At 45.6% G+C, this 16,275-nt stretch overlaps 1 non-coding gene across 1 annotated transcript; it reads left to right on the forward strand.

Moving 5' to 3' along the window:
* The first annotated feature begins 15,979 nt into the window (after positions 1-15,979).
* On the forward strand, positions 15,980-16,051 carry TRNAC-GCA (transfer RNA cysteine (anticodon GCA)). Its single transcript has one exon. It is a non-coding gene; the product is annotated as a tRNA-Cys (tRNA).
* The last annotated feature ends 224 nt before the right edge of the window (positions 16,052-16,275 follow it).

The raw sequence follows: 16,275 nt of genomic DNA on the forward strand, positions 1-16,275 counted from the left end.
TCTAATGAGATGGATGAAACTGGAGCCCGTTATACTGAGTGAAGTAAGCCAGAAAGATAAAGACCAATACAGTATACTAACACATATATATGGAATTTAGAAAGATGGTAACAATAACCCTATATGCAAAACAGAAAAATAGACACAGATGTACAGAACAGACTTTTGGACTCTGTGGGAGAAGGTGAGGGTGGGATGTTTCGAGAGAACAGCATCGAAACATGTATATTATCTAGGGTGAAACAGATCACCAGCCCAGGTTGGATGCATGAGACAAGTGCTCTGGCCTGGTGCGCTGGGAAGACCCAGAGGAATTGGGTGGAGAGGGAGGTGGGAGCGGGGAGCAGGATGGGGAATACATGTAAATCCATGGTTGGTTCATGTCAATGTATGGCAAAAACCACTACAATATTGTAAAGTAATTAGCCTCCAACTAATAAAAATAAACGGGAAAAAAAAAGAAAATGTAGGGGAAATTATTAATGCCCATACTTTAGGCAAAGCACTATTAGATATAAAACCAAAAGCCTGATCTTTAAAAAATAATGATAAATTAACCAAAATCAATATGTTTGTTCCGAAAAAATGACATTAATGGAATAAAAAACAAGCTACAGACTGAAAGAAAACATTTACAAATCATATAAGCAATGAAATATTTGTATCCAAAATGTCCAATGAACTCTCAAAAGTCAATATCAAAAGTAAACAATTCAATAAAATATGGACAAAAGATCTGAGCAGAAACTACAACAATAATGACAAATATATGCATAGATAATTATGTTAACACATGCATATATAAGTTCAGGATGAGAGTCTCAATATTATAAATCATTAGAAAAATAAAATTAGAATTCCCAAGTGTGAGACAATTTCACATTCACTGGAATGACAATAGAAAAGATAATAAATGTCAGAAAGTGTGTGGTGAGGATGTAATCACAGTATGGTGTCAACAGTTAACAATTCTATATCACATACTTGAAAGTTGCTAAGGGAGTAGATCTTTCTTTAAAAAAATTTTTAAGAGAATAGATCTGATTAATAAAATTCACACCACAGGCTTCCCTGGTGGTTCACCGGTAAAGAATCCGCTGGCCAATGCAGGAGACACAGGTTCGATCCCCGGTCTGGGAGGATCCCACAGGCTGCAGTACGACTAAGCCCATGTGTCACAACTACTGAGCCTGTGCTCTAGAGGGCAGGTGCCACAACTACTGAAGCTCAAGCACCCTGGAACGCGTGCTCTGCAACAAGAGAAGCCACTGTGATCAGAAGCCCACATACAGCAACCAGAGCATAGCTCCTGCTAGTCACAACTAGGAAAAAGCCCACACAGCTACGAAGACTCAGCATAGCCAAATAAATAAATAAAATTTAAAAAGTAAAAGTTCTCATCACATCTCATTTTGAACTTTGTGAGATGATAGATGGTAACTAAACTTACTGTGGTGATTATTTTGCAGTACATACATGTATCAAATCATTGTAGTATACCTGAAACCAGGGATTCCCTGGTGGCTCAGATGATAAAGGATCTGCCTGTAATGCAGGAGATGCAAGAGACTCAGGTTCGATCCATGTGCAGGGAAGATCCCCTAGAAAAGAGAATGGCAAACCACTCCAGCATTCTTTCCTGGAAAATTCCATGGACAGAGGAGCCTTGTGGGCTATAATCCATAGGGTCGCAAAGAGTTGGACATGACTGAGCTACTAACACATAGGTACTTATTAGTACAAAGTTATATGTCAATCTTATCTCAATAAAACTGGAGGAAATAAAGGAAAGAAGTACATGCAATAACTTTAATCCTCATGCATTGCTAGGAGGAATGTGAAGTGGTATAGCCACTTTGGAAAATAATCTGTCAGTCCAGTTGGGCTACTATAACAGAATGCCATAAACTGGACTTCTCACAATTCTGGAGGCTGGGAAGTCCATGATCAAGGTGCCAGCAGATTCAGTGTCTGGTACCCAGGTTCTAGCTTATGGCCCTCTTCTCACTGTCCTCAGAGGATGGAAGGGGAAGGGACCATTTTTGGACCTCTTTTATAAGGACACTAATGCCATTCATGAGGGCTCCACCCCCATTACTAATCACCCCCATCAAAAGTTCCATTTCAAAGTACTTACCTTGTGGGTTAGGATTTCACCACATGAATTTGGGGAGGGGGAGCACAAATATTCAGACCACAACATCAGTTCAGCTCAGTTCAGTCACTCAGTCGTGTCTGACTCTTTGCGACCCCAAGGACTGTGGCACGCCAGGCTTCCCTGTTCATCACTAACACCCAGAGCTTGTGCAAACTCATGTTGCTTCACTGAAGCGATCCAACCAACTCATCCTCTATTGTCCCCTTCTCCTCCTGCCTTCAATCTTTCCCAGCACCAGGGTCTTTTCAAATGAGTCTGTTCTTTGCCTCAGGTGGCCAAAGTATTGGAGTTTCAGCTTCAGCATCAGTCCTTCCAATGAATATTCAGAGCTGATTTCCAGGATGGACTGGTTGGATCTCCTTGCAGTCCAAGGGACTCTCAAGAGTCTTCTCCAACACCACAGTTCAAAAGCATCAGTTCTTCGGCGCTCAGCTTTCTTTATGGTCCAACTCTCATATCCACACATGACTACTGGAAAAACCACAGCTTTCACTAGACGAACCTTTGTCAGCAAAGCAATGTCTCTGCTTGTTAATATGCTGTCTAGGTTGGTCATAGCTTTTCTTCCAAGGGGCAAGCGTCTTTTAATTTCATGGCTGCAGTCACCATCTGCAGTGATTTTGGAGCTTCCAAAAATGAAATCTCTCGCTGTTTCCATTGTTTCCCCATCTATTTGCCATGAAGTGATGGGACCAAATGCCATGATCTTACTTTTCCAAATGTTGAGTTTTAAGTCAACATTTTCACTCTCCTCTTTAACTTTCATCAAGACTCTCTTTTGTTCTTCTTCATTTTCTGCCATAAGGATGGTGTCATCTGCTTATCTGAGGTTATTGATATTTCTCCCTGCAATCTTGATTCCAGCTTGTGCTTCTTCCAGCCCAACATTTCTCATGATGTACTCTGCATATAAGTTAAATAAGCAGGGTGACAATATACAACCTTGATGTACTCCTTACCCGATTTGGAACCAGTCTGTTGTTCCATGTCCAGTTCTAACTGTTACTTCTTGACCTGCATACAGATTTCTCAGGAGGCAGGTCAAGTGGTCTTGTATTCCCAACTCCTTCAGAATTTTCCACAGTTTGTTGTGATCCACACAGTCAAAGGCTTTGGCATAGTCAATAAAGCAGAAGTAGATGTTTTTCTGGGACTCTCTCGCTTTTTCAATGATCCAGCAGATGTTGGCAATTTGATGTCTGGTTCCTCTGCCTTTTCTAAATCCAGCTGGAACATCTGGAAGTTCATGATTCACATACTGTTGAAACCTGGCTTGGAGAATTTTGAGCATTACTTTGCTAGCGTGTGAGATGAATGCAATTGTGTGGTAGCTTGAACATTCTTCAGCATTGCCTTTCTTTGGGATTGGAATGAAAACTGACCTTTTCCAGTCCTGTGGCCACTGCTGAGTTTTCCAGATTTGCTGGCATATTAAGTGAAACACTTTCACAGCATCATCTTTTAGGATTTGAGATAGCTCAACTGGAATTCCATCACCTACACTAGCTTCTGTTAGGTCAATACCATTTCTGCCCTTTATTGTGCCCATCTTTGCATGAAATGTTCCCTTGGTATCTCTAATTTTCTTGAAGAGATCTCTAGTCTCCCATTCTATTGTTTTCCTCTATTTCTTTACATTGATCACTGAGGAAGGCTTTCTAATCCCTCTTTGCTATTCTTTGGAACTCTGCATTCGAATGGGTATATCTTTCCTTTTCTCCTTTGCCTTTCACTTCTCTTCTTTTCTCAGCTATTTGTAAGGCCTCATCAGACAACCCTTTTGCCTTTTTGCATTTATTTTTCTTGGGGATTGTCTTTATCCCTGCCTCCTGTACAATGTCACGAACCTCCATCCATAGTTCTTCAGGCACTCTGTCTATGAGATCTAATCCCTTGAATCTATTTGTCACTTTCACTGTATAATTGTAAGGGATTTGATTGAGGTCATACCTAAATGATCTACTGGTTTTCCCTACTTTCTTCAATTTAAGTCTGAATTTGGCAATAAGGAGTTTGTATCTGAGCCACAGTCAGCTCCCGGTCTTGCTTTTGCTGACTGTATAGAGTTTCTCCATCTTTGGCTGCAAAGAATATAATCAGTCTGATTTTGGTATTGATAATCTGGTGATGTCCATGTGTAGAGTCTTCTCTTGTGTTGTTGGAAGAGGGTGTTTGCTGTGACCAGTGTGTTCTCTTGGTAAAACTTTATTAGCCTTTGACCTGCTTCATTTTGTACTCCAAGGCCAAATTTGCCTGTTACTCCAGGTAGCTCTTAACTTCCTACTTTTGCACTCCAATCCCCTATAATGGAGGGGACCACAACATAGTCTGTCATTATTTTTTTTTAATGAATATACATTTTTTTTAAAACTGAATATGATCAAGCAATTCCACTTCAAGGTGTCTTCCCAAAACAATGGAAGCAAATGTCTATATAAAGACTCGTGCGCAAATGTTCATATCATAACATGATAGTCAAAACCCAGGAACAACTCAAAAGGCAACTGATTGGTTAATAAAGAGACAAAATGTCTTATATGTGTTTACTGGCATTGTAATTGGCAATAAAAGAACAAAACACTGATGCAAGCAACAACTTGGGTGAATCACCAAAACATAAAGGTAAGTGAAAGAAGTCAGATGGGAAAGTCCTCCTCACTTTCCGTTCCATCTATGTGGAAAGTCAGGAAGGCAGATCCAAGGAGACCGACAGTAGACTCCTGGTTACTAAAGCCTGGGTGAGAACTGAGTGTGACAGAAAATAAGATCTTCTGGGGGGTGATGGGATTGTTCTAACATTTTATTATAGTGATGTGAAACTCTTTGAATTTACTAAAAGTCATTGTTTTTTGGTAAAAAACAATGCATGTTTAAACAGGTCAATGTTATGATGTGTAAATTATATCCCCCCAAAAGGTATTTTAAAAATACCACTGCACACTTTATTAGAATGGAGAAACTTTAAAAGACTTGACCAGACAGAGTATGGTTGAGGATGTCAATCAACTAAAACTCTTATACATGACTGGCAAGAGCATGAAATGGCACAATTTCAGAAAATAATACAATTTCTTGGAAAGTTAACACACTCATACATATGACCCACTATGATGTAAGAAGCTAGGCAAAAACATATGCAAAACATTTGTCGTACTTGTATTTGTAATGAATGAAAACTGGATGTAAGTCAAGTGTCCATCAATGGTTGAATGGAAAACAATCTGTGGTCCATACATACAGGGAACTACTCAGAAATGAAAAGGATGAACTAAGATATATGCAGCCACATGAATCTCAAAACAGTTATTCTGAATAAAAGAAGCCAGGCAAAATGAGTGCAAATAGTAGGATCCCATTTGTATAAAATTCTAAAAAATAGAAATATGTTATAGTGAATACCAGGCAGGTCAATAGTTGCCAGGCAGAAGGCAGGGGTGACAAGGGGAAGAAGGAGATTGAGGTGATGAATATGCCCATTACTGTGCCCATGGTGGTGGTTTCACACGGATACACACATGTCCAAAATTATCAGGAAGTGCCTTTCATATGGGCTTCTGCTTCCCAGTCACCATTAGTGGTAACGAATCCATCTGCCAATGCAGGAAACACAAGTGACATGGGCTCGATCCCTGGATTGTGAAGATCCCCTCGAGGAGGAAATGGCAACCTACTCCAGTATTCTTGCCAGGAAAATCCCATGGACAGAGGAGTCTGGCAGGCTACAGTCCACGGGATCACGAACAGTCGGACAAGGCTGACCACACACCCACGCACCCCTTTCATTGTATGCCAACAGTAACTCAGTGACCCTGCTAAAAGCAAAAAATGAAGGCAAAGTGGAAAATTCAGCAAATTCTCAGAAAAGTCAAGCACCAACAATGCCAGCCTGTGTCAAATGTGGGCACTGGCTGAAAGTGAAGATCTTGGGATGAAAATGTCAAACCAGGAAGCTTCTGGGGGCTGGACCGGAGCATGGGCTTCCCTCCTGGTGTGTTTGTCTCAGGCAGCTTGGGTGGTCCTTAGGGTACAGAAGGTTCCAGCTCTGAAGATGGCTGCTGTGAGCACAGCATCTACAGTGCGGAGTGATCTCTGCAGGGGCCCTGAGTGTCTGGGGGACTTTGATGTGAGTCTCTGGTTGCAGGACTAGGACAACTTGTCACTCACAAATTCCCGTGTTAAAACTGGAGATTTTGGCTAAGTGTCCACTCTCAGGATAAAAACCTGTGGAAGGGAGATCCATCCTATTTTATCAGGAGATTTTTATTTGACGAGCCTCTGGAGCTGTCACCAAGCTTTTCTTTGGCAGGGAAGCGAGGGTCCAGGTATTTCAAGGAGGCAATTTCCAGCTCAGCCCTGACAGTTCCTTGATCTGAAGGGAGGAGCTGAGTGGGTCAGAAATGTTCCCAAAGTCACAGCATCACTGCTAACAAGGGGCCAGGGCTGGGCTGTAAACACTGGACAAACTAAAGCTAGCTTATTTTCTGTCTGTTATCAGAGGTGAACAAAGCCAGCTGCCTCCTCACACTTCCCTGGTTGGAGGAAGGGGTCTCTTCCCATTTTGTCCATTTGACAGTGACTTCGTTTACAAGGACCTGGGCAGGAAGCAGTTAGTGTCTGAGGACAGCAGGGCAGGGTGTGCACATGTGTTGCCCCTCTCCAGGCACAAAGATGCTCTGCAAAGCCAAGGGTCACCCCTGAAAAGCCGCGGGCACAGCCTTCTCCTCATGGGAAAGGTGCTGACAAGGGGCAGCAAGGGTGTGGTTGACCTGGTTTGATCCTGGGTTTCTCAGGATATCTGACCACAGGAGCCTTGTGCTGGAGGCAGCAGCTCCTGTATCCTGTTGAATTTGGGTTGTGCAGAGGACACAGGGGCCCAACTTCTTAGCCTGGATAGTAGGATCCCCAATATTTGGGCAAAGTCACTCCATCCAGCATGGAGTAGTGACGCCTATGCACACGTGGCTCCTAAAACCTTCCGTGGATTCAGACGTTTAATCTCCACAAAGAGCCCATAGGTATCATTACTGCTGTCTACACATGAGGACGGTGAGACACGGAGGAGAGGTGACCTGTGCAGGACGGAGGAAGGGCCGCCGGGACTGGATCCTGAGATGCTGCCTGTCTCTCTGCTCTCCGGGCCTTGGAAGCTGAACGGACCCCAGGGCTGGGACTGGTCACCATTAACTGATGCTGTGGGCATCATGCTGGGAGCATGAGGCCACAGGGGCCGCAGCCAGACGGTCACCACAGGCTGGCATGGCCACCCCTGCACTGCCCGCACACTGGAGCTGGGATGGAGGCGGTGAAGCCCCATGTGGCCCGTGGGTCCGAGCTCAGATCCCCGCCTCTTGGACCAGCAGGAAGCGGGCAGCATCTCTCGGGTCCCACCATGTGGGAGCTTCTCTGCACTGTACCAGTCTACTAGGGACCTGAATGCACCCCCCCCCCGGGGCTGGGCCAGTGTCAGGGGCAGTAGGGCAGGGTCTTCCCATGCCAAAGCGGTTGGGGGGGTTGCAGGGTAGAACAGTCCTGAAAAATCACCCACTCTCCTCCAGACGCGGCAGGGCGTGCACCTGACCGCCCTTTGTTCTACTCAGCACAGACCTGCTGTGTCCTCATCTGGACTCACAGCTCCCACTGCCCACCCGGGAGGCAGACGTGGCGATTCCAGATCCAAGCGGTCTTGTCACCACCTCCTGGGGTGACCAAAATAAGCTTAAATCATGTTTGTCAGTTCCCCCAAATGTGCACGGACTCTGCCACCTGGGGCCCACATCTCCAAGTTCAGGACTGCTTGTGATGATTAGAAATCTCTTCCCCGGGGATGGGATAACTCCGCACAGGTTCCTGGTGATACCAGTTTCATCAGACCGTCCTCAGTGAGGGTCTTCCTGATGTGCCCGGTGTTCTCAACCTAAACGCTGCTCACAGCGCCACCATCCAGCGGGAACCAGCACATCCACATTGCTGTCCAAGAGGCTTGTTTGGGGACGTTTTTTCCTACTAACTTGTGAGCAAAGATAGTTTTTTTCCCATAACACAGTCATAAAACCTTCATAAGCGATAATTATGTGTTTCTTATGTGAGTCATAAATTTCCTGTTAAGTGCATCAAAAGCAGTTTAGCCTGTAAATGTCTGGTATCTTCAACAGACACAATAGTGAAGAGTACACTCCCCACCTGTTTTGGGGGATTCTGCTTCAGTGGGGGAGGAGCCCCATCCCTTGGAGAACAAGAAGACCCCAGCATCCCTGGTGCTCAGATTGGGAAGGGGACACTGTGTAACAAAAGAGGAACATAACAAAAAAAATAACATTGTCACACTTACAAAAAATCAACAACTTTTAATCCAGTCTAATATTTCAGATTATCTTCTAGTTTTTCCAATTGTTCTCAAAACATTTGTTGTGTTGGTATTTCATAACCAGGATCCCTCATTAGTTTGAAAGCTGATGATTAAACTCAGGACTTGCCTTTGACGTGCACGTGTAGTGGGACCTGTCTTTCACAGGCTCCCCACAAGGCTCCACTCACAGAACAACAGTCATCCAGGGCGGAGGGAATGGTAGAATTGGAAAGTCACCATCTTATAGCCCTCAAAGGAACTGGTTATTGATCCATGCCTTGATCATCAATGGAGAGGAACCAACAGGTGATAGATAAACAGGATGCTCATCTGGTGCCAGGTTCCCCCTTTGCCATTTCCTCTGGTCACAGGGGGCATTCCACTTGCTCCCTGGAGAGACCTGTGGGTGTCACCTGATCCAGGGCCACCCCAGCATCACAGACGGGCACCTGGGCCCCTGTCTCTCCTGATGCAGTGCAAGGGGGTAAACTGTTGACACGCCAGCATGTAAATGTGCCCAAAGTCTACAACCTTGGTTTCTTTGTTGGGCTATTTCTTTAGAGGCTTTTTTTGACTTTACAACATCCCCACAAATTCAGACAGTGGACTTGACCTGGGCTTGTTGAGATGCCCCAGATGCCAGGATCCTGGAGGGCAAATCTGAGGGGAAAATAAATAAGTAATCAAAAGTACTTCAGACTGATTCTAGAGTGTGGAGACAAAGCTTGGGGCAAAGCAAGAGAAGGAGTTGATAGGGAGACAGCGAGGACACAAGACTAGGGTCTCATTAGCCAGAGAAGAAGCATATCTGGGCCTGATTAGAATAAGCCCCAGACAGGGCTTTACTGAGCATGGCCCCATACATCAGAACAAGACCCAGTTTCCCCCACAGTCAGTCTCTCCCATCAGGAAGCTTCCATAAGCCTCTTATCCTTCACCATCAGAGGGCAGACAGACTGAAAACCACAATCACAGAAAGCTAACCAATCTGATCACATGGACCACAGCCTTGACTAACTCAATGAAACTATGAGTCATGCTATGTAGGGCCACCCAAGACAGATGGGTCATGGTGGAGAGTTCTGACAAAATGCGGTCCACTGGAGAAGGGAATGGCAAACAACTTCAGTATTCTTGCCTTGAGAACCCCATGAACAGTATGAAAAGGCAAAAAGATAGGTAGCTGCCCAATATGCTACTGGAGATCAGTGGAGAAATAATTCCAGAAAGAATAAAGGGATGGAGCCAAAGCAAAAGCAACACCCAGTTGTAGATGTGACTGGTGATGGAAGCAAGGTCTGATGCTGTAAAGAGCAATATTGCATAGGAACCTGGAATGTTAGGTCCATGAATCAAGGCAAATTAGAAGTGGTCAAACAGGAGGTGGCAAGAGTGAACATCGACATTTTAAGAATCAGCAAACTAAAATGGACTGGAATGGGTGAGTTTAACTCAGATGACCATTATATCTACTATTGTGGGCAAGAATCCCTTAGAAGAAATGGAATAGCCATCATAGTCAACAAAAAAGTCCGAACTGCAGTACTTGGATGCAATCTCAAAAATGACAGAATGAAAAAAAAAAAAATGACAGAATGATCTCTGTTCGTCTCCAAGGCAAACCATTCAATATCATGGTAATCCAAGTCTATGCCCAAGTAATGCTGAAGAAGCTGAAGTTGAATGGTTCTATGAAGACCTACAAGACCTTTTAGAACTGACACCCAAAAAAGATGTCCTTTTCACTATAGGGGACTGGAATGCAAAAGTAGGAAGTCATGAAATACCTGGAGTAGCATGCAAATTTGGCCTTGAAGTACAGAATGAAGCAGGTCAAAAGCTAATAGAGTTCTGCCAAGAGAACGCACTGGTCATAGCAAACACTCTCTTCCAACAACACAAGAGAACACTCTACACATGGACATCACCAGATGGTCAATACCAAAATCAGATTAATTATATTCTTTGCAGCCAAAGATGGAGAAGCTCTATACAGTCAGCAAAAACAAGCCTGGGAGCTGACTGTGGCTCAGATCATTAACTCCTTATTGCCAAATTCAGACTTAAATTGAAGAAAGTGGGGGAAACCCCTAGACCATTCAGTTATGACATAAGTCAAATCCCTTACAATTATACAGTGAAAGTGACAAATAGATTCAAGGGATTAGATCTCATAGACAGAGTGCCTGAAGAACTACGGACAGAGATTCGTGACATTGTACAGGAGGCAGAGATCAAGGCCATCCCCAAGAAAAAGAAATGCAAAAAGGCAAAAGGGTTGTCTGATGAGGCCTTACAAATAGCTGAGAAAAGAAGAGACGTGAAAGGCAAAGGAGAAAAGAAAAGATATATCCACTTGAATGCAGAGTTATAAAGAACAGCAAGGAGAGATTAGAAAGCCTTCCTCAGTGATCAATGCAAAGAAATAGAAGAAAATAAAAGCGTGGGAAAGACTAGAGATCTCTTCAAGAAAATTAGAGATACCAAGGGAATATTTCATGCAAAGATGGGCACAATAAAGGACAGAAATGGTATGGACCTAACAGAAGCAGAAGATATTAAGAAGAGATGGCAAGAATACACAGAAGAACTATACAAAAAAGATCCTCAAGACCCAGATAATCATGATGCTGTGATCACTCACCTAGAGCCAGACATCCTGGAATGTGAAATCAAGTGGACCTTAAGAAGCATCACTATGAACAAAGCCAGTGGAGGTGATGTAATTCTAGTTGAGCTATTTCAAATCCTAAAAGATGATGCTGTGAAAGTGTTGCACTCAATATGCCAGCAAATCTGGAAAACTCAGCAGTGGCCACAGGACTGGAAAAGGTCAGTTTTCATTCCAATCCCCAAAAAAGGCAATGCCAAAGAATGTTCAAACTACCACACAATTGCATTCATCTAACATGCTAGCAAAGTAAGGCTCAAAATTCTCCAAGCCAGGCTTTAACAGTATGTGAATCATGAACTTCCAGATGTTCAAGCTAGATTTAGAAAAAGCAGAGGAACCAGAGATCAAATTGCCAACATCCACTGGATCATCGAAAAAGCGAGAGTCCCAGAAAAACATCTACTTCTGCTTTATTGACCATGCCAAAGCCTTTGACTGTGTGGATCACAACAAACTGTGGAAAATTCTGAAAGAGATGGGAATACCAAACCACCTGACCTGCCTCCTGAGAAATCTGTATGCAGGTCAAGAAGCAACAGTTAGAACTGGACTTGGAACAACAGATTGGTTCCAAATCGGGTAAGGAGTACATCAAGGCTGTATATTGTCACCCTGCTTATTTAGCTTATATGCAGAGTACATCATGAGAAATCCTGGGCTGGATGAAGTACAAGCTGGAATCAAGATTGCAGGGAGAAATATCGATAACCTCAGATAAGCAGATGACACCACCCTTATGGCAGAAAGTGAAGGAGAACTAAAGAGCCTCTTGATGAAAATGAGAGTAGAGTGAAAAAGTTGGCTTAAAGCTCAACATTCAGAAAAGCAAGATCATGGCATCTGGTCCCATCACTTCATGGCAAATAGATGGGGAAACAATGGAAACAGTGAGAGACTTCATTTTTGGAAGCTCCAAAATCACTGCAGATGGTGACTGCAGCCATGAAATTAAAAGATGCTTGCTCCTTGGAAGAAAAGTTATGACCAACCTAGACATCATATTAACAAGCAGAGACGTTATTTTACCAACAAGGGTCCATCTAGTCAAATTATGGTTTTTCCAGTAGTCATGTATGGATGTCAGAGTTGGACTATAAAGAACGCTGAGCACCAAAGAATTGATGCTTTTGAACTATGGTGTTGGAGAAGACTCTTGAGAGTCCCTTGGACTGCAAGGAGATCCAACCAGTCCATCCAAAAGGAAATCAGTCCTGAATGTTCATTGGAAGGACTGATGCTGAAGCTGAAACTCCAATACTTTGGCCACCTGATGGGAAGAACTGACTCATTTGAAAAGACCCTGATGCTGGGAAAGATTGAAGGCAGGAGGAGAAGGAGATGACAGAGGATGAGATGGTTGGATGGCATCACCGACTCGATGGACATGAGGTTGAGTGAACTCCGGGAGCTGGTTATGGGACAAGGAAGCCTGGCGTGCTGCAGTCCATGGGGTCACAAAGACTCAGACATGACTGAGCAACTGAACTGAATAGAACAGAGGCTTCCCCAAGGCCCCTCTCCACAGCTGGGAGCAGATTCCCTTCAGCCTCTGGCTGCCTCCAAACAGCAGCCTGATTCTGCTCCAACTCCAGGAGCCTGGCCTGTCCAGGGTGACTGCCTGGATTCCTTCCTGTGGCAGTGACCATGGCCACATCCCCTGGGCTTCCTGGACTACAGTCAAGGCCCAGCTCCTCCCCAGCCCTGCCTCCTCCTTCACTTAGTTCTCCCTGAAAACCAGGTTGGGGGCACTGGTGCCTTGACCAGCAAGCTCCACACTTGCAGGGTGTGATGACGACAGGCAGGTCGGTGCTGGAGCAGACTCAGCAGGAGCTTGGTCAGAGGCCATGCCTAGGTGAGGACAAGGGCTGCACTCCTGTGTGGCTGTGAGCGTCCATCCTACTCCAGGCAACAGACACTGAACATCCTCCTGGACATGAAAGGATGGGATACAGAGGGCCTGGGCTTCAGACAGGAGGCAAGACCTAGAGGCAGTGTAGACACACCCCGGTGTGAGAGGCCTGTGGGGCCATGCTGAGCATTGTCACTGCTGGGTCCTGAGCATGGGGATGGCTGTCCTGTGGATCGAAGAGGTGGGCAGAGCTGGGCCTCGGGGTCACACCGTGAGGGGTCAGGTGGCCTCAGCAGAAACAGTTATCATGGTGTCACCTTGTTTGCAACTGACTTCACCCTCCTTCCACCGGAGCTGCTTCTCCCATCCCAGTCAGCTGATTCTTTCCTCCAATTTTGCCAAAAGGGATGCAATGGTTTGTATAAAATTGTGAGCCATCCAACACACAGCAAAGAGGCCTCGAGTCTGCTCTCTGGAGTCGCACCTGCAAAATTCTGTTCATAGAGCTTCTCCAGAGGATCCCATTCTTCCGAAAGGAGAAGGAGCAGCAAACCTACCAACACCGACTGTGTCTGGAGGTGGCAGGTGTGATTTACAAGTAGTTGATTTTAATAAACAGAGAGTTAACCCCACAGGGCAATTGAGCCACCACCTCCTCCCAGATAGAGGCTCCCCTCAGTCAGAATCAGCCTCCTTGGCTCCCGCTTCCCACAAGGTCTTGCTTCCACTGTCAGGGAGCCAGTCCCACCCCTGCAAAACCCTGGGGGCCCTGGAGCAGGGCAGGCCCACACCAGAGGCACGGTGGGGACAAATGGCAGGTGAGAGGCCTGCCATCTGCCAGGCTGTGGTCCAGGAGCAGAGCCAGGGAGACATATGCACGACCTTGCCCTTCAGGGTTAAGGGTCCAGAGCTGATTGCAGTATCTGGGGTTCTCGGTGCCACAGTAGAAACCTGCTCTGTGCTAGGACAAAGAGAAATTATCCTCTATTCTTGGGGTTCAGAGAACTGCTGGGGACTCAGAAAACAGGCCCTTCCCCGGAGCCCAGGTAGCAGGGACCCGATGAAAGTCACCCAGGCACCCCGGCCTGTGTACCCTATTAACCTCCACGTGATCTCTCCAACTCTGCCTCCCTCAATTCAGCCCCTGGACCTGGAGCAAGTGCCCCATTGCCCAGGCCTGGAGCATCTCCCTGCATCTTGGTACCAGACATAGAGAAGCCTCATTTCTAAAAAGAACCACACAGGGTTCCTATGAACAATAAATACACAGCTTTTAACCTGCTCCAGTCCATGCACACCTGTGGTTTCTGATCTTAAACGTTTATAAACAACACTTCACTGAATGTTTTATTCATATGCATATATAAACACACATATAAACACAGATACATTTACTGAACTGATTTCTAGAAATGAAAATCCCATCGAGAAGGAGGGCAGATGGGAATGGGCCAGGCTGTGGCAGGAGGCACCTGCAGGCTGATTGTAGGAAGCTCTGATGATAACAGGTCCTTCCTCTGCAGGAACTGCATCCTGGGGAGTGAGGAGAGGCTGGTTTGTGAGGGATGATGCCTCCAGTTCAATGGAGCTCTGAATAAGTCTGCAGCTGAACAAAGGCTAAATTGGAGTCGGTGACCCTTTCTGACTTCAAGGATCATTCTAGCAGCCAGTGCCTTATTTTTTTGACAGTTGTAGAGAAAATAAATTTTTGAAAACTGGTGAAGGGCCTTTGTTTCCTTCCTTTGTCGGTTGAAGACAGGCTCTTGGCTACTTTATACAAGGGAGATCTCATCAAGACCCAACCTCACAAGGAGAATTGATGGGAATGAGACTTATTTCCACGGTTCAGCAGGGTGAGCTGCAGCTTATCACCTGTTCCCGACCAGCACCTGGAGCCCTACTGGGTGTTTTAGACTGGAGCCAGGAAGGCAAGCAGCCAGAGAGACTTTCTAGGAAAAGAAAACCACCACCAGAGACCAGATACACAGGAGTGATGTGGACAGGAGACTGGCATTCATCAGTCACCAGGTACTTCTTGGGTCCCCATGTGGGGGAAACAAGACACAGAGATGCCCAGATCCAGAACCTCAACAGATAAACACTATGTTTGTGGACTGGAGAATCGGGCAGGATGTGCTAGGTGTACCAGTAACAAACAACACCAGACCTAGTATTCACAAAGACAGAAGCTAATTCTTGCTCATGCTTCATGTCCATCTTGTCTTGGCTGTGGGTTTGGTCCACATCATCATTGCAGGACCCAGCCTACTGGGGCAGTTTCTATCTGGAACACTGTTCACTGTGGCAGGGGAAAGAGAATGATACGCTGGTTTCTAAAGATTCTATCAGAGGAGACACCCCACTTCTCTCACATTCCACTGGTGCAAATTACACATCAGAGGCAGGTGACCTCCCACTGGACTTGAAGCTGACAGAGTGTGAGGTCTGGAGCTGCTGCAGCCATTCTGAATCCATTAGGGTGACCTGTCTGAAAATGGAACCGACCTGGAAGAAGAAATGAGACAAAGCGTGAGAGGGAAAGTTGGCCCTGATAGCATCACTGGGTCTGAATCCAGCCTTGGAGAAGCCAGGACTAGCCCTAGACTGTGGAGGAGCTTGAATCTGAAACCCTCAATCTATCTAAAACTGGTTAGAGTTGGGTTTTCTGTCACTTACAACCAAACAAGTTCCAGCTGCACAAAGCACTTCCAGCTCTGCCTGGCCTTTCTCAGGACATGGGACTGAGCGGGTGGAGGGTCCACTGAGGCAGGAAGACCTCCTCACAGGCAGGGGCCATGGACTAGCAAGAGCGCTCCAGGATCAGCTCTGTATTCTGACGGCGTGGGGTGGAACCTGGCTTTTCACTTATGCAACTTCTGCCTCATCTCCTCTCTCTCTAAATCAGAGACATAATAAAGTTACTTTTTCAGGCTGCTATGGGATTAAGGTGCTTCCCTGGTGGCTCAGACGGTAAAGCGTCTGCCTGCAATGCAGGAGACCCAGGTTCGATCCCTGGGTCGGGAAAATCCCCTGGAGAAGGAAAGGGCAACCCACTCCAGTACTCTTGCCTGGAAAATTCCATGGACTGAGGAACCTGGTAGGCTACAGCCCACAGGCTCACAAACAGTTGGACATGACTGAGCAACTTCACTTCACTTCATGGGATTAAGGAGACCAGGCAAGTACGCTGGAAATTCCTGTCAGTGCCTGTCAGTGCTCAAGAAAAGTCAGCTGGGCTTGCCTCTGTG

The sequence above is a fragment of the Dama dama genome, chromosome 5 (assembly GCF_033118175.1).
Source record: "Dama dama isolate Ldn47 chromosome 5, ASM3311817v1, whole genome shotgun sequence".
NCBI lineage: Eukaryota > Metazoa > Chordata > Mammalia > Artiodactyla > Cervidae > Dama > Dama dama.